General features: G+C 36.7%; 1 long non-coding RNA gene across 1 annotated transcript in view; it reads right to left on the minus strand.

Annotated features, from left to right (window-relative positions):
• LOC106488494 (uncharacterized) overlaps positions 1-19,569 on the minus strand; it is a 46,544-nt gene that overhangs the window by 24,031 nt on the left and 2,944 nt on the right. The window lies entirely within an intron of this gene.

The following is a 19,569-nucleotide window of genomic DNA, read 5'->3' on the forward strand; positions in this document are numbered from 1 at the left end:
AAGCAAAAATTCCTAAATAATTCCTCTAGCAGTTAGCAGAATAAAAATGTAGTTATGACAATGATGAAACTACAAATTATCTGCAAATGTAAACCATGATCAGTGTTGCCAAAATTCATAACCTGACTGATATTTATTTTATATACACATCTATCGTAATGCAAATGAAAAACAGCTCTAAAGATCCAAATTACAGGGAGCATAAAAACAGCTCTTACAAAATAAGAATTCTCAGTATCTTTGCCCAAAACTTGGTCTGAACCCAAAATAAACATCATCTGAGGTTCAGAAAGTTCAGGTAACTTTCCCTAATTTTTTAATTGCCATATGCCTCTTTACAGTTCCTGGAACTAAAGGCAGGAGTGCCAAAACTGTCCTGGAACATGTTTCAGTTGGAGTTATGTGAATGATACAAAATGTTTTCCGCCAAAACTTTTTGAAATTTCAGCTGACTTTTGACTTGACTGAAGGGATTATCAGAACAGGCAGGGCAGAGATAATCCAATACACAGAATTGAACTAAAGGAGTTTAAAAAGGTAGAAAAGTGTGCTTTTTCTCACCTGCTCTTTTACTGCTGGTCCTTTATTTTAATCTGAAAATAGGAAGGGGGAAGAGAAAGAACGGAACTTGCTTGGCTGAGTTCTGTTTCCCGCTCCCCCCGCCCAGAAGTGAACATCCTTCCTTGCCAGCTCCTTTACTAAAATTCTTCCAGACAATTCACTCTGCCTGCAACAAATTCTGAGTTTCCACTGTCCTTTAGCCTATGTTGCAAGGATGGTTTCTGCATTTCAGAAAAGGGGGGTATTTCAGAGTCTCGCTGTCACTCTCAGTGTCTCAGATCACCATGCTTACTGTGCTCTCCTGAGCAATAGAAGCATGTTATTCAAAGGCTTATTATTAAAAGGCCAAAGTTATGAAATGGCTGTGCCTTTGATTCACAAAATAGTTTTGTTTGGGGGCTGGCATGAGGTGCAACTTTATAGAGAGTCTGTGCAGAAATAATGTCTCTGAGGTGAATGGCAGACTGACTGCATTATTGGGTACTGTGGGTTTAAGCAAAGGAGTGTTTGGCTCAGAGTTGAAATTAGAGCTTATTGTGTGCCCTTGAGTAAACAAAGCTATAATGGTTTATTGAGACTGCTGACTTCTAACAAACAATACTTTCTGTGTAAGCATGACATTTTAAAACTATGAACCTGAGGCATATATACTTATTATCATATGTCTTTTTATTGACTTATTTTATGTAACGCTTTTAAATAAAGAGCACAGAAAACTAGAATTTGTAAAGGGAACAGAGCTGACGCATGTGGATAGGACTGTCACCAAATATTGACATATGCCATGATGATGGCCCAGGAAAAAAAATCTAAGACAACACTTCAGAATTAGCTGTAATTAGTTGTAAATTGGCAACATTAATCATCTGGAGATGATGCAGGAATACAACAATCCTTATTCAATCCTTGTGTGAATCCTTGTGTTCACACAATGGCCCATGAGTGGACTTTTTTCAAATCCAACTCTGGCTATTATTAGCATGAAGAAGATCTCTATGCATCTTTGCTAGCGTTACATTGGTGAGAAGATGGGGAAGTTTTACACATCGTTTCTGAATGATTCCCGTGTCCTGGGTTTCTTTTCTGTACATTCTTTGTCACTTTCATTATTTTTACAAGCATTTAGCCTGTTCCTTATAGGATCAAACCCAAATGAAAAAAAAATTGGATTTAGTTTTTCCTCTGCTGAACGTTTTGGTTAAAAAGACAGTCAAGTAGCAAAAGCTCTATAAATCAGCTGCTGTTTGAGATTTTCAGGACCTAATGCATTTCAAAGCATAATACTAGAAGCAAATGGAGCTGCCTTTGTACAATTTCTCATTCCCATCACAGCCTGAATGAGTAAACGTGGTTCTGTCTTCCATTCCCATCACAATTGGAGGCATGGGGATGGGAATGGTTTCATTTTGTGCCATTGTCAGTTCTCATTTCTATCTCGTTATAAACTCATTTTGGGGACAGAAATGGTAATAAGAACAGAAAATCACATTAAAAATATTTTATGAAATTTTATGACATTCTTAGAGTTGTGAGGAAAACAGAGAAAAGATATAATCCATTTTTAGGGTGAAAATTATCCTGAAAAACAGACAACCAGAAAAATACCCCACCAATCATTGATTTCTTATTGATAGCAGCATCATGATGAAACGCATAAATGGCAGGTTACATCCTGCAAAAAATAAGCTGAGGAGGTATTGCTCCCACAGACCACTTCTTTGAAAAACCTTCCTTAATCCCAGTCTGTGTGGTAACCTCTTGGCTCACAAAGACTGATACTGAAGTCGTTTAGGCAGACACAGACTGATTTTAAACCAAAAGCTTCTTTTGTGTTTAATTTGACTTGGCAAAGTGAAATCCCAAGCAAAATACTGCATCTTGATTTTCCAAATGGAAAGCAAAAGGAGAACTGGAAAAATCAGAAATTTCCTTAGGAACCAAGCATCAAATGCTTCAGTCATGACGTCTCCTGTCTTGCCCACAGTTCAGCTCCGTCAGAGATATTCAGCTTGAATAAGTGACTACAAATAGAACTAAAGCTCGGTGTCTATCTGTCTACCAAATACCCTTTCTCACTCATGAAGTAGTAGCTCACACTGTGTATTTAGGCTTGCTTGGCTCTGTAACACAGCAGAGCTCCACTCCAGTCTTTGAGGTTTATCCCTGCTGGGGTTCCATCAGGGCAACTTCTCTTTTCCAAATCAGAAGGAAAGCAGCATTGCAAAAGCAATGTAGAAAACAGCGTTTTTCCTATGCCCTTTCTATTTATTACCTCTAATTTCCAGATAATGTACATAGAAACCTTTTGTGTTTTTTCATTTTCCAATATAAACCAGGTTGTCAGGCACTGAGTTTTCATCCACACCATAGACACGAAAATATTTATAACCTGACAGTAGCATACCAAAAGAAACAGTTACACACAGTAGTACCTTGAGTTGAGGTACCTCACTATTGAACATGTTGCCTATTTCACATAAAGCAAATCTATTCTTCATATTTTATTACATATGAAAAGAAGCAAATACTACACTTTAAATGCCCCGATTCACTTGGATCTGTGATTTTACTGGGAAGGAAGCTCAGAGGAGGGTGGAATGCCTTTACTTCTTTTGATTTTGACTGTGTTCAAGTTTCACTTACAAAGGCAGCAGGCTTGAGGGAAATAATTTGATTCACATCAGTGTTTTTTTTTTCTTTAATTTATGGCATTATGAGTTAGATGATACATTTGACATAAGAGCTGACAGCTGGCACCAAGAAATTCTTATTTGTCATTTCTTAATTGTGTTTTTGTGCCACTTTACATGGAGTGGTTCTGTTGGGCAGAGATTACATTCTCTGGGAAGACAGTGTTTGCATACAGTGTTTGTAAATATGGGTAGTCACATAATATGAAAATATAATTAATATCACAAAGTAGTTGCAAGGAAGAGTGATGGAAGAGGTTTTCATTCAGCTAATTTATTACCACACTATACATAATATGTTACCCTTAGGATAAGGAAATAAACTTGTTTCCCAGATGACCTGGATTCTACTTCTGGGTCTGCTGTAGATCTCAGTTCTGACTTTGGGCGAGCCATTTTACATATAAATAGACATTTAAAATATACTGTTGCTGGTCTATAGTCAGACTTAAGGTACCACAATCAAAAACAGAATCTAAAGTATATTAGATACCTGCTTTTCTTCCTGACCCTTTTTGTCTCAAATACTTAGAGTATTTTAGATACAGAGTCTCATTTCTAACTTGTGTAACAGCCAACAGAGCAGGATCTCTGCTGAAACTTACAGGTATGATGCAAATAACAGTAATACTGCACCATGGTCATTTGGATAGTATAAACATGCATAAGATGAGGAAATATATCTGGTAGTCTTTCACCCATTTTTTCTCTTTTGTTTTCCTCCTTCTGTTTCCTTTTCTTTTTAGGTACAACTACCAGTGATTTCTTCATCGCTCTTTGTAGCAAGAACTCTGCACACTTGTTTTTGGTGACCCCAGGAGAAACATGGAGAAGGAAAAACAATGTCATGACTGAGAAATCTTTGGAAAATGACAGAGATATCTCCTTCTTTACAGTCTCACCAATGTAATTTATCTTGAATGTGATTTGGCCTTAGTTATCCTCCTTTAGTTTGGGTACCAATTTCATGTTACTGTGAAAATTTCTTTTGGGAAGGCATGTTCTAAAGGAACTCTAAAAAATCTGCAAATGAGTATTTTTATACACATCCTTTTTTAGCAATTAAGTGTTCTGAGTACTTTGTTCCCCAAAACTCAATTTATTCAATTTTATTATGTTCCTGCTACTATTACAAAGCAGCAAATATGCCTTACTCCCTGCAGCTGCATAACTAAAATAGTTCAAGATGAGTCTGTATTTCGTTTCGCTACTAGCTTTATCTGAATCCATTCGCTCGCAATGTTACATGCTTTGTCTTATGCTATGGTGAGATTGGGGACAATCATCAGTTCAAAATGATTATGGCTGTTTGAACTAGCTTTGACACTTATGTTTATTGGCTAGAAATAAAAAATGTTACCAGGAAACATCTTTATATCTCTAATTTGTGACTGTATTAGTTATACCATCTTTGTTATCAATCTTTCATCTTTTGATTGTTCACAAACGGTTCATTGATACCATTCAAAATTTGAAATGTACAAATTCACACTGCATGTTTGCACTGTAGTTTGATACAGATACATAAAACTCTACAAACACAGTTTTCATTATGGATATCCTGTTTATCAGTTCTAAATAAACTTTCAACAAATAGCCTTTAATATTTTTTTCCTAAACATCTGCCAGAGAACTTTTGCAAAGGGCTAATAGTGGAAGAACACAAATAAGAAGAAATAAATTTAGACTTTTAAACCAATATTAGAAGGGTTTAGTGTACATATATGTATATCAATAGTAATTAAGATAATGAAAATTAGATTCTAATCCAACTCCTGACATGGCTCTATTAAAAAACAGCAACTGCAAAAACACACAGAAATGCAATAATTTAAGTTAGTCAGGATGTGTAGTGATGCACAGTACATGTCTTAAATTAGAAGCTGGCTTTTCATCAGTATGCTAGCTAAAGACCACATCCTAATCTTAGCCATGTGACATTCTGCATAGCACATGCATGTGCATCTGAGGTTACACTGCTGTCCCAAGATGCGACGCTGAAAGAGGTTGTTCATTCTTGCTGTGCTCCACAAAACATCCCAGAAAAAAATAGGTGAAAAGTCAACAGGGCATAGAAATGTGTCTGATTCTGAGTAGTTTCAGAATAGTCCATTTCAAGTAGTTAATTTGTCAGTGTTTTTTTCTGAAGTGAAAGGACAACGCAGTATGAACACATAAAGAGTATCTTAATCACTCCAGCTCTTTGTCTCACTCCTTGCATAACAGCATTATGTAAGCATCTGATTTGCATCAGTGTACAGCTCTGATTGCTGAGAAAGCAGTTTGCAATTCAATAAGCTTCATACACAACGTTTCCTTTCTCTTAATTTCTTGCAGTAGTGTTGATAGCTGGCATTATACAGATTTTTTTCCTCATACTAACAAGCACCAATGCCACTGTGAATAATATGATTTTTGTCTCTGGGTATCTTAAAAAACCTTTCAAGACCGAAAAAAATACTGTTCATATTCTGTATACTCTAGGCTCAATATGAAAAAGAAAAAAAATGTCACTATGTCAGGAACATAGACATATGCTTTCTTCAGAGAGAAGAGTGGGACTGCTGTACAATAAAGTTTTAGCTCACACTCACTGGGCCATATGATATCTGGAAGTATTTCCCAGGTACTGATGATATCTAGTATCTCTGAGGGTTAGCAGATTATGTTTTCATTTAGAAAAGCTGAAGATGGCGTTTCAAACCCTTAATCACTAAAAACTACAATACAGACCTGAGGTAAAATCAGGCTTATTCATAAGAGGTGATCTCCAGACATCTATTACAGGAGGTCTCTGCTACAAAGAGCCCTCGGTATAACCACAGAAGACAAAAGTCAGGAAGCAAGGGGAAAAGATGAATTATCCTTTTCATTGTCCACACAAAACAATGAGTAATGAAATGACATACAGCGATCAACTGAAGGGCATCAAGAAGTACACGGTAGAGCTGGAAATGGAACCTATATTTTAAGAAGCTGGGCTGATAAGACTCTTCTTTCAGGTGGAAGGCTTTTCAGTACACCTAGGTGGAGAAGAGGTATTATTTTTTTACAAAAAGTGTCTTGTATGTGTTTTAAAACAAGTGGAAATTCTTTTATCAGTGATGTCTTCCAGAAAGGTAAACATTTAGTGAATCAGCTATCATAAAACAGGTTGAGTTTGCCAGCCCTGTGTTTGAACCATTAAGTCATCAGTAGTTCAGTGAAAAATTTTGCAGGGTTTGGCTAGAGAATGCTGTGGAAGAAGTATCATAACGCGTGCAGTGTTGTGGGTATTCAGTATAACCAGAATGTGGGTTGTAATCAACAACTGCAGAAATATCCATGATTCCTAACAATTATCACATCAGCTTGGAGCTCTGAAGAAACGCTCATGCTTTCTATTCAACCAGCTTCTCTGCAAAAGCAGTAAGGCCCACTCAAGAGGTAGCAACAAATAGGGAGTTGGTGGTCACATTTAAATTTCCACAGCCATTATGTGATTATGGGCCTGCGGATGGGCCTGCTTCCACTCTTTTTCAAAATGGCCAGGGTGTAAGAAGCCTTTTAGATAGTCATTAGCTGCATAAATGTACTCTATGGTGTTCCATTTTACATAAAAATTTCTGTTGGTAAATCCTTGACTGCAGCAATTTCTGAATTAAAATATGAAATAAACACTAGGGAACAATGGCAAATGATTAAAATGGTTAGGTATTATAGGCAAAACCACAGGACTGTTAAATATTGGCGGCACAGAAATGGATCGTGTACTCTTCAGCTCTTTATTCCAAGGCTAATGCACTAAACAAATGAATTAAAGCTATTTTTGAGAAAGTATCTGAAAGTGGGCCAGTAAGCCAGAAATTCTCAATTTGGCCTTTTTTCAATTCTATGAACTGGGAATACCATCATCACATATGACAGATGACTAAATTCAGGTGAAAGAAGTATTGTGAAGTCTTAAGTTTCCAACTTTGAAGTTCTAGTGCTCCCAGCTTTTTCAAATACAGTCACTGAGAGAATCCAGAATTTTTTTCTAAAGACTTTTTTTTTCCCTCCAGAAGAATGAAACATTTGAGATACCCTTTGGCAACCAAAGCGTGTGAAAAAAAGTCAAAACAAATGGCATATTTGAATCTATGAATAAAATCCTAGTAGTAAAACAAATGAGGTCTTTATTAACATGAACGAAACAAACACATTACATCAACTGCTTCTGAGCTGCTTATTGGATTTCTGAAGCCAGAAAAGTTCATGACATCTGTATCTCTATTAGTCACTGTACTTTATCTGACCTTATTAAAATATTGCAATGGTATTTCTTTTCCTCTTCTTTTTAAATCATTTAAGTTCCTCTTTAAATTGTACTTCTAATGATTTTTTTTTTGATACACCATTTTTTATTATATCCCACTTTTGGAGATGTTACTAGCTTTCTACAGCAACACGTAATGGAAACAAAAAGGGTGCTGCTGTTAAAGCACTGTTCTGCAGCCCTCCTACCACTGCCACTACTTAGAATATTTCTTTACTAACCAGAAAGCTGTGTGATACATTAGGGGAAGATCATTTCATGCTTTACAGTTCAACTGACAAAAGTGGGCAGTTGAAAGACAATGCACCTGCCTATAGGTGAAAACCACAAAACATTGCTCTTTTAAAGTGTAAGTGTGTGTGTGTGTGTGTGTGTGTGTGTGCGCGTGTGTGAACGCGCGTGCTGGGGGTGGGGGTTATGCTCACCTTAACTGCCTTAAAAGAACATTAACAGTTCATTAACAGACATTAAAATTTTCAAGCTCACAAGGCTTAAGGAAATATAATAAGACACCTTAATTCAGTTGAAACAGTCATTATTTTACCAATTTTAAGCATATGTTTACTTTTTTTCACCAGGACCCGATCTGTGTGATCTTTGTTTCTTTTTACCACCGACTCCCAATACCATTTAATTTTCTACCAAATTACCAGTCTGCCTTTCTCAGGAAGTTCCAGCCTTGAAGACCAGCTTTTCATTGCAGCACCTTGCAGCAACTTCCAGCCTCAGTTTCATTACCTCATGTTCTTTTCCCCAGTCAGTTTAGATCAGATCTCTATGGCATCTGCTTCCAACTCAGATGGCTCTCTCTTCTTCTTTGTTTCAAAGAAAAGAAGAGAAGACAAAAAATATTTTTGAGACTAAACCCCCCAGCTTAGTCTACCAGTGCTTCGCAGAGAAAGTAAACAATTTTATCAGATTTATAACATGGATGTTATATATATATATAGCATGGATGGATTTTTAAAGGGAAGGCAAAATGAACAACTCCCACAAAACAGTTAAACCATTTGAAGAAGAAAAGCCTCAGCAGACACCTAGTGTAAGAAAACTCAGTTTGCATGGCTAATTCCAATTGTTAAGCACTGCATTTTGTAACAAGAAGCAGTAGGGTGCCTGGGTAGTAAATATTGGTTACAGGATGGGTTCCTTCCATATGTAATACACACAGACATCATACACTAATCCATCCCTTTCTCCTTCTCTCTGGTTCTTCTCCTCCCCTCAAGTTCCTGAATTTCATTTTCCACTCCTGTCCTCCCATACAATCATTTTACAGCTTATTTCAATTAAGTGGATTTTTTCCGCTTTTCTTCCTATTTGTTTCTCTTTTTCTAAAGCTCTGTAGACATTAAATTGAACTTTGGAACACACAGTCTTGTAACAAATTTGAAAGACACAATAGATTTAAAGGCAGTACTGTGCCCTCAAATTCATCATTACAGGAAGATCATTGAAGAGGTTTGGGAATACAAGAAAAACTCAGGCGGCAGAAGGAGAGAGAGAGCCCTACCAACAAGTTTTCTTTGTCAGCTGATTCAAATATCTTCTTGGATATAGATGGTTTTTAGAAATGTGTATAGAAAATGGTAAGCTTTTCTGTCAATTTGATTTTTTTAAACTTTTATCTCCTCTTAAAGTTCTTTTAGCAAAACATAACTTCTAATACCCAATAGTCCTAAATCTAACATTCTTTTTCAGGAAAAGAAACTCTGACTTTTGTTTAAGCCTTAGCTTACAGTCTTAGCTCCAAGTCTTAGCTTGGAGCTAAAATTTATAGTTCTAATATTCTTTCCTATCCTTTGGCCTCCTGTATAGCTCTTTCTAACCACACATACCAGTTCATTCAAAAGGCATTCCTCTCAAAATCAAGATCCCAAATCACGGACTCTAGCCTCCCCTGCAAATGAATAACCCAAGTGTGAGAGAAATGAGATCTGTATCTCACTTCAAAGTATTTTTTGTTCCTTTTTTCTGGGGTGGAGAAGTGTTTTTTTTGCAGGAAATGAGGGGTTACACCCTCTCAACAACATATCAGGATTCATAGAAAGCCCCAGCATCAATCACTTCTGACATCTAAACAACACAGCTCTGTCTACTGACAACCCCACAGGGCTTCTTGGATGTCACCTCAAAAGAGAGTTCTGGCACTGGAACCAGTGTGTGACGAGACACATACAGACATGATGCCTTCAGACATGCCTTTGGAGGGTGGCCCAGACCAGCAGGCCCTTGAAAAGTTTCTCCTCTTCCTGCTGAATTTGCAGGTGGTCTGTGAAAAAAAACTCCACTGGACTATGGAGAAGAAGCACAGCAGAGACAGATTTTTGACCTTCAAAAAACATTAAGGAGCATGTGTCCCAAAGAATCTCTTCAGACGCTAATCCTCCAAATGAGCAAGAAAGCAGCAGGCATTGAGCCTGAAGGCACTGACAGCATCAGTAGTATGCCCTCCAAAATATTAATTCAGGAGCAGGCACAGATGTATTCCTCTAGGCTTGAAGTCACCTTCCAGTGGTTACTGTATTGGAGGAGCTTTTCCTGCAACAGCAGTTGCACCCTGGTACTACAGCAAACCCCAAATAACTTGCAGTAATAACAGTAATGAAAAAATGAAAATAGCCCCCCCCCCCCCCCCACACACACAATTGCACCAGCTAGCCCTATGGCACACATACAGAATATATATTTTGGGTATATGAGGAAAAGCATGTCTTCAGTATACTTTTGCTTTATTATTAGATATGGAGTAGGTAAGTTCCACGTTCAACTTCAAATGCCTTTTTCTGTGCTTTCTCCACAAAGCGAAGCAAATCCCTGCAGATTTGACACAAGTAACTTCCAGAAGAGCGTTGTTCTACACAGAGCATTCTGATGATGCTATAAATAAAAGCATTTCCTGTGAACAGACTGAAAGGAGAACTGACTATGCAAAATTCAGCTTTTGAGCTATTATACAAAAATATTTTAACTGTCTTGGATTCGTCCTTCCTAAGTGTTTGGTTTCTATTTAGTGTGAAATTAACATGGTTTACTTACAATGGGAATACATTTGCATTGATTAGAAACTAAGCCATTCAAGTCAAGAACTGACATTGTTAAAATCTCCCAGGCTGTGGAGAACAGTGGTTGTCTTCTTGTCTTCAGATTTTTTTTTAAATAGACAAAATATGATTTTCAAACATTAATTTCAACAAATACACAGCCAGACTCCATCTCTTTCCTGATGATGCTGCCATATAACTGAACAAACAAAGTATAAGAGAGGGAACAGAAACAGGCAAGGTAAAATGCATAATTGTCCTGCATAATACACAGGGTGGTTCACAAAACCAGAACTCAGTCTCACTTCTCCAGGTTCTCAAAATGGTGATCCATCATCCACTACATTGTACTAAAACTCAGGGGTGATATATCTTTGAAAAACCAAGGCAAGTAGAAGGCCTTCCTTTCCCCCTCCCATGACACAAGAAATTGTGCCTGAAAGGAATGGTGGAATTAAACATTTATATCTTTTTTGCCCAGGTTATATCTGCTACCCTTCAGCTGTCAGTAAGTATGTGGAGCTGATCCTGTTAGATTGCACAGTATCTCTCCTCAGAAAACTCTCACCTCTCCACAAGTGGGAATGGACTATTCATAGTTGAGCTGTCATTTTGATTTTGACTTCAGAGAGCATTCCATGTTCCTTCTTTGGAAGTCTGATGCTTGTAGCTTGTTTGCGTTACTAGCATCTTGGTATGCTAAGCTGCATATATCAGGTCTCTCACATGGAAATTCAGGGGAAGAATATAAAAATAAGGTATCACACTATCTGGATAAAAACAAGCTTCAGAAAACTATTAGCATTAGTGAACTGATTTAGCTTTTTGAGATATTTCTAACCTGTGACTTCTTTTTTTTTTCCCCCAGTGATGAGGGGATGAGTTCTGCATTGTGGAGGAACAAACAATTTCGGATAGAAAATTAGTGATTTGGGGGGAGGAATATAATTCATAAAAGCCAGCAAGATCTCTCCTTTCTTTGTGATCTGTCTTAGGGTTGGTAGCAAACTCATTACCTTAGCAATACTGAATAGAGATTAGTGAGCAAATTCTGAGACAGAAAAGCAGAAAACAAGAAATGTTAAGATACATGATATATTCAAAGAGCTACCTCACTTGGTCTTTGAGAGAATAATGGTATTGCAGGTGCAAGAACCAAAAAAAAAAAAAAAAAAAAAAATCAGTTACAAGCTCTGCATTTATACAAAAAGCTCATGAAACTCACGCAGTGAAATCTGGGGGATTTAACTCAGACACACAAAAAGTAAAGAAAACAATGGAAAGGATGTGAAAACACAATCATATTGTAATGTCACACACTTGTAATGATGTGAAAAGAGACCTTCAGCTCTCTACCAGACTAAATGCTATAGGAATATCTTCCAACAGTGCATTGTCTTATACAGTATTTATAGCAACAATGCAACTTACCTTTCTAACTCTTTAAAGACTCCCTGAGACAGGAGACTCCACTGACATCAGTAGAGTTCTAACAACTTCTTCAACGTTAGATTTGGCCTGGATGGTCAGACGTTCATTAAAACAGGATTATAGGCTAACGCAGGTTGGAAGGGACCTTCAGAAGTCCCTAGTCCAACTCCCTGCTCAAAGAAGGTTCAGCTACGAAATTAGAGCAGGTTGCTCAGGGATTTATCCAATTAGGTCTGGAAAACCTTGATGGATGGACATGGCACAGGCTCTCTGGGCAATCTGCTCCACTGCTTGACTGTCCTTGGGGTGAAAAGTTTTTCCTTACATCCCATCTGAACCTCAGTTGTTTTAACTTATGCCCCTTGTCTCACTGCGAAAAGCCCGGCTCTCTCTTCTTGATAGCGCTGGGCGGCTGCTGTTAGGTGCCTCCCGAAGCTGTCTCTACTACAGGCTGAAACAGCTCCGGTGCCTCAGCTGGAGTGCTTATTTTACCTTTTTAACTGGGGAGGGAACTCAGACTCAACAGCCACATTTGCTCAGCTAAAGATACGTGTACAGAAAGTCCATCCATGATGTCAGCCTTTTTATTCCCTTTGGGCTCATTTTTCAGCAGATTTATGGGGAAAAATGAAGGAAAACCAGTTCTATAAAATGAGTCACTATTTATGAGGCTTGCCTATAGGTATTTGCCATGACAGACACAAAAATGACACCAGTCAGCAAGTCTTTTGTTTACAATTGCTTCTACTTCCACTCCTCCTATCTTCACTGGTTTGACTTTCATACATCTCAGGAAGTGTTTATATTTTGAAAGCAATTTTCTTGGTTTGTTATTGACATGACAAAAAGGTCTGTTTGTACTGGGTTTGCTTCTTTTCCCCACTTTCTTTAAAGCAAAGAGAAAGTGTGAAGTGTGAAGTGTGTCAGTGTGGTATGATTTGCCAAACCACCTTCTGACGACAGTTAGAAAAACGTAAGGGTTCCCCTCATTTGTGCTGGTAGGCATATTCGAATTGAGGCTGATTAATTAGATTTAATGGACTGAAACGAAGTAAATATTTAACAGAGTAGGGTGATCAGTCAGAGCAACCAGTTTTTAAACAACTCACTGGTCAAAAATTCAAATTCATCCAAATAACTTCAGTAAACATGAACCACAAACACACTGTCCAACAACCACAAACAACTCCCAGACAGAAAGAAGAGCTAAGTTAGCACGAATACTATTTGTTCAGCCCTAAACTTTACATTAAGTTCTATGAGGCAAAAGTGCTTCACATTGCACAGCTTGAGGATTGCAAAAAAGCTCTTTATAAAAGTGTGTTTACACTTCCAGAACAGAAAATCTTTCTTATTTTAGAGTTTCCACCTAGTGAAGGAACACAGGTTTCATCAAAATTTTTAAACCAACGACAGTGACTGTTCAAAGGTTTTTAACATTGTTCTCCCTTACCACCACCTTTGTATATTCTGGATTTTTATAGATTTTGATCATAAGATCACTGAAAGAAAACTTTCAAAGGCACACTGATAATTTATATTTAATCTTAGTGTCTCTCTTAAGAAAGGGTCTAAGGGTCTAAGTTAACTGTCCAGTTACCTCTAAAGTCAAAGTTACAATGTTATATTAAGTTTTCTTGGGGTTTATGTCTTGACTCTACTCTTGTGAGGATACAGTGTTTTTGTAAGGAATATGCCTTCACTAGAAAGCAGTCTTTGTTCACTAAATATTGTATCTTATCTTAGCAGGACAGCTGTCTTTGAACTGATGTACTCATACAAAGTAAGATTTAATGACAGACAACACTTGCATGCAACTTAATTACATTTGAGCCTAGAACGTTTTTTTGTGGTTCAATGATAAAACTATAAATGAACACTTTGAACAAAATCCTTAAACCACATTATAAAGTAGCACCAGTTGACTAAAGAATCAAAACCACACAAATAAATAATTACGTATGTATGTTTGATGCAGGCTGTGCATATGAAAGAAGATGAGTCACTTTATTTTTTTATGTTGGATTTGTGACAGCTGAGCGATGTAATTATCTTCCTTTGAATTGTGCTAGTTTTATCTTGGTGGTGTTAGATCTCTATTTTTTCTGTATTCTAATTTCTGCAGTGTGTGAAGTGCAAGACTCAAGGAAGTAAGCCATTGCAGAAATTCATTTTGCTTGGATTTCATTAAGCATGTAAAGAATATTTCAGTACTTTTAGACAGGCAAAAATAAAGCCAAAAAAGATGAAAAAAACCCTCATTATTATACACCTAAACACAAAGATTAATAAATGTTCCTACTGAACAGTTTTAAGTTGGATTAATTTATCTTAATTTAACATAAGGAAAGAAAAACAAACAAGAAAATCCTTTCAGCCAGGCCAAAAGTTATATGGAATGCATACTACACATAAATTGCATTAAACAAGGGATTTAAAGCTAGAAACATGTCTGGGGCTTTTGTTCCTCATGCCAAATAAAATAAAGAAAGTAGCAAAAATAACAATATTCACAGTGATGAGACTGCCAGTCGACTTAAGAAATATGCTTGAACACATGACAAATAGCAAAATGCACTCCAGGCTATTATCATTACCACCAAAATATATGTAAGATGAGTGAAAAATACACAAAAATCTTGAGGTTGCAAATAAACAACAGAAAGTCTAGGTATACTCTTAAATACTGAAAACATTAATAAATACCCTATCATTAGTTATATCTGGTTGAAATTAATGGGAAATCAAAAAGACTTCTTCTGATAAGAGGGTTTGACAAGATCCTTATAAAACAAGGAGAGAACTGAAGCTGGACAGATAAAACAGTAGTAGCTTTAGAACAACATGGGACAACCTTTTTATTAATGAGCTTGAAGAGCAAGCCCTTGGACAGGTTTGTTCATCACAAATAGATTTATGGGAATCAAAAAGAAAGAAAAGTGTTCCTGGTAAATAGTATACAAAGAGGAAGGCAGTAATATTTTGCACTAGTTGTGAAAGATGAGATTCATCTTATTAATATGACATTGTTTTGAATATGACGTATGGCAAACATTGTCCAATTTAAATATGTACACTAAAACAAGATAACTGTCACCTAGAATAGGCCTCCATAAAGCACATATCTAAAGTTGGTGAGAAGCATCTCACCTGAAATGACTAATATATAGAGTAGTCATGTTTTTACCTAAAAGAAAATGAAATGTCTCCTAAACAATGTGAAAGGAATATTATCCTGAAACTTTCTCATGGTAGCCTATGTGCATGCACAGAAAAAAGGAAAAATACCCTGGCTATCAGATCATATCTGTTGTCTGATCAGCATCATTTTGGCATTGCTTAGGCTGCATTTCAGCCAAGGCAGTTTACAAAGAGTCTCAGTTTAAATATTATGGTATTTTATAATACTGGTTGCACTGTGAAAGGCTGAGATATGACGTACATATCATCACTACTCTTTTGAGAGATTTCTCCTGATAACCTTACTGCTCTGGAGGTACAGAACAGAATATGTGAGTACTTCAAAAAAAGGGGACAGAATTACTAGAGTTTGAGGAAGATAATTATCCCTCTCAGCTGCCTGAGTTCTGCTGGTATCTGAATGTTCTCTCAGTGCTAGACGACCTGTCAAAGAGCGTGTAGTAAAGGAGACACAGTGGTTGGCAGTCAAAAACACTACACCAGATCCAGATTCCATTACTCATTTTGTATTTCAGTGACATTTCCATCAACTGAAATGAGTTCTAAGAAAGTGGAAAAGTAACTTTGGACCATGAAATCTGGATTACTCAGTGCAGCAGCAGATATTCTTACTAGCCTATAATACTGATGAATGAGTCATACAGAGAGGTTTATGAATATGAAAAATTAGGAATTTTTGAGAAGAGGAGATTCGTTATTTTGATCTTAATATTAAATTCTGAATGCATGTGGAGAAAGCCAGTGCAGATTATCTTTTTATATAAAAATACTCCAATACTGCACATTTCCCCAAGGCAGCAAATTCTGCACAAGCAGTAACCTAAAAATCTTAACCTTAAAAACAGTAACTTTCTTACATGATTGTGAATAGTAAGCAATACACTCACAACACTATTTAAGAGTAAAAGGATGAAGAGTTTCACACATAAAATCTATTAAACCTAAAACCACTAGGCTCTCTGTTTAAGGCATTCAAAAGCTGGAAGTCAGAAGCATTACTAATGACAGGCACATGAAATAAGATCTGACTGGTGAGGCTGTTCATCATTGTGGCCAGTTTTAGAGCCAGATCATCACTTTAGAAATATCAGTATCTGGATAAGGTCCAAGTTTATTCCTCATCAAAGCAGTATGACTCCTGACTCCAGTGAAAATAATAACCTCAACTTGTGGAGACAAAGTCTTGATCAATAATGAATCTTAACACGTCTATGGGATCTTCTCCCTTCTCAGATCTGAATTATTACTGACACCTTTTTGGCACTCTGTCAGCAATGGCTGCTCACTGAATGTTGAAAAACAAAAAGCAACTGTAAAATACACCCACTGGAAAAACTAGAGAAACATTCAATTGTGGTTATTTCATTTCTGATATGAAATGTAGCCTGACATAAATATGGTTAGGGCCTTGAATAATCACACAGGATTAGTCCTCCAAACCAGCTCCTCAAGTTTTGGAGCCCAAGGACAATCAACAGTCCTTTAAGTTTCTCATGGATTGCCATGCAGCCTGATCACAGAACTTTTAAGTGAAAACACCAATTTTGTTGTTTAACAGAAATTCCACAGATTAGCTATGGGCCACATGCCATAGCCATATGAAGTGTAGCTGGTGAAGCACAGCTCTATTTCCTTCTGCCAGCTTAAATTTCTGATGCTTTGTCTCTCTAAATAGCACAATGTTCATCAAGGATTCTGGAAAACTCTAGGAAAATAGGAATTGTTTTACAAAATTAGACCCCTGACCCATTTAATCCTTTCTCTTGTAACACGAGGATTTAAAGAGCCTTTAGAAGCCAGGCACTCAAGACCACCAAGCTAGGTATTCACCCAGATCCTTCAGTGTATCCAGAGACTGATTTAAGCCCTAAATTGCAGACTTTGTTCTTCCTTCCATATGTTTATTATCATAACTCTGGATATGAATTACAGCTTGAGAATCACTACATTCACAAAACTGTATTTCAAAACATGTTCTGAAAGTCTCAACTTCATGTCTAATGTTCACATGAGGAAAGAAAATCATTTTAAATTACTCGCTGTCCCAATTTTCTCTATGATCAAGTTTCATGTTATATCCACAAGCATGCAGGCACACATATACAATTCACCATGCTCCAGGAAATGTGTAGTAGGTTAAGGATGAGTCCCCAAATATACATGTTTTGTAGATTTTATATAGCTCTTTTATTAGTTTAGTAAGTATTAAAATAAATGTTAAAATTCAAAGTATTCATGCCACACCACTCTGACAGAAATGTAAGTATCTCACAGTAGCATTTAAACAGACATTCCAGCAGGACAGACTGGTAATTCATCAAAGAACTTAAATGCTTGCCTGAACACCCACTGATGTTGGTGGCATGACTGTATGTGAAACTTCTGACTGAATCAGGACCTCTAACTGCTTCAAGCTATTTTTTATGTCTGGGCTCTAATCTGAAAGCCACTGGAGACAACAGAATTCCATTGACTTCAGAATAGGCTTTCCACGGAAAGCGCTCATATACGTATCTTGAAAGCACACTTACTTGACTGATCCAGAGAAGTCACTACAACTCCACTCACAGTCCTGCACTGTAAGGTTGCACAGATAATGCTTCATACATATATGTATGATATATTCAGACTCCAGAGGCGAGAAAAATGCATTTTACTCGTAGCATTACAAATCTTCCCTGGAGCACATATACATATTCTAAATTCTAGAATCCCTGACTTTGTAGTATTTCAACACTTTTTCACAGCAGAAATTAAGACTCTGTAACGTTTTCACAGTGAAGAGCTGGAGATCAGGCTTCTGAACTCATGTTTAGAAGGTTTACGAAATGACCTTATTTTAGAAGTACTGAGCCTCAGGTGACTATGCTGGATTTAGCAGAGAGGTTTTCTAACAGAGATGGAAAAAAGGCCTAATCTGTTCCCTTTGTAGTTAGTAGCAGTATAACTGTTGAGCTCAGCAGCTAACTTCTAGACTTCTGTTTCTGAAAAAAGGGTAGTCATAGGGACTAAATACCAAAGAATACTCAAAAGAATTGGGCAGGGTTTTCAGAGCACTGCAACTGAAAAGTGTTCTCTACTTCTGTTTACTATCATGGCTTGCTTGAAAGACTATCAGGTGTGCAGGGAATAGCATATAGGAAAGAAAGATGTTTTCTTGTTTCAAAGTAATTTTAATCCTATAATATCTCCTAGTCCCCTTTCCTGAACCTTGAAAGGGTAAATATGCCATCTGGTTAAATAGATAAAGACAATTAAAGGTAGGTATGCATACAAACACAAATGTGCATAATCAGGGCAGTGCTAGAACTAGAGAAAGCAAATAAAGAAGCTACCTTTAAAATGTTAAACATGGAAAATTATGAAACAATAAAATACGTGTCCTTTCAGCACTCTGTTCTTCAATCTTTGGAGAAATACATTTAACTACTAGAAGCACATTTATAAATTTTCCTTGGAGCAGCATATTTTTGTGATCATCAAAGCTAAAAATGTGTATCATTTAAAGCAATGGAGTGGAGAAGCTACAGTAAGCTCAATTCTCCCCATTTCTATTTATTTTTACTTTCATTTATTGATTACTAGGAGAATCTTTTCAAGTATGTTTCTCTTCTAGGTGTATTTTCTCTTAATGATTGAGTTTCTTCAAATTGAAGCTGATGCACTTTTCAGTGTTTCAGTTATAATTACCAAATTTAGAATGAAAATGACCACTTAATTATGTAATTGTCTTAGAGACAGTGAGATAATTAAAGCCCTCAGAAAAGCAGCCCAAAGGCATTGGCTGAGCAAAAAGGTAAAGAAAACATAATCCAGGCATCTTAGAAAAGTATTACATAAAATATTGTAAGAAAAGAAATTATACATTGGTCCCTGAACAGATGCCCTTAAGAACCATTTATCTTAATCAATATAAAATATCATATTTATGTAACAGAGCACGTGCAGCAAGAAATGCTACCATAAATTGGTTGTTCAGAAGTTATAGAAGATAGAGACTGAAGGTATACTTCACATTACAAGAAGCAGCATTTAAGATGAAGCATATGAAAAATGAAAGTAAAATGTATGGCAAAAATTAAGAAGATTATCAGAAATATAGCTGTGATTAAGCTGCAAATAAATAAAAGTTAATAGTTTGTAAGTAATCTATAAAAACAATAAAAGCTGGAGATGTTCTTGATGAAGGACTAATCTGAAAAGTTATCTCGGGTCATGATAAATCTGGAAGAAGTGAATATAGAAAGTCTGGGGATATCATATGAAATGTCAATATAAACACCTTTAGACATGTATTTCCAAGTTATTACACTTTCTTAAACTTGGAGATATTTGCAGCTGCACA

The sequence above is a fragment of the Apteryx mantelli genome, chromosome 1 (genome assembly GCF_036417845.1).
Source record: "Apteryx mantelli isolate bAptMan1 chromosome 1, bAptMan1.hap1, whole genome shotgun sequence".
NCBI classification, from domain to species: Eukaryota; Metazoa; Chordata; class Aves; order Apterygiformes; family Apterygidae; genus Apteryx; species Apteryx mantelli.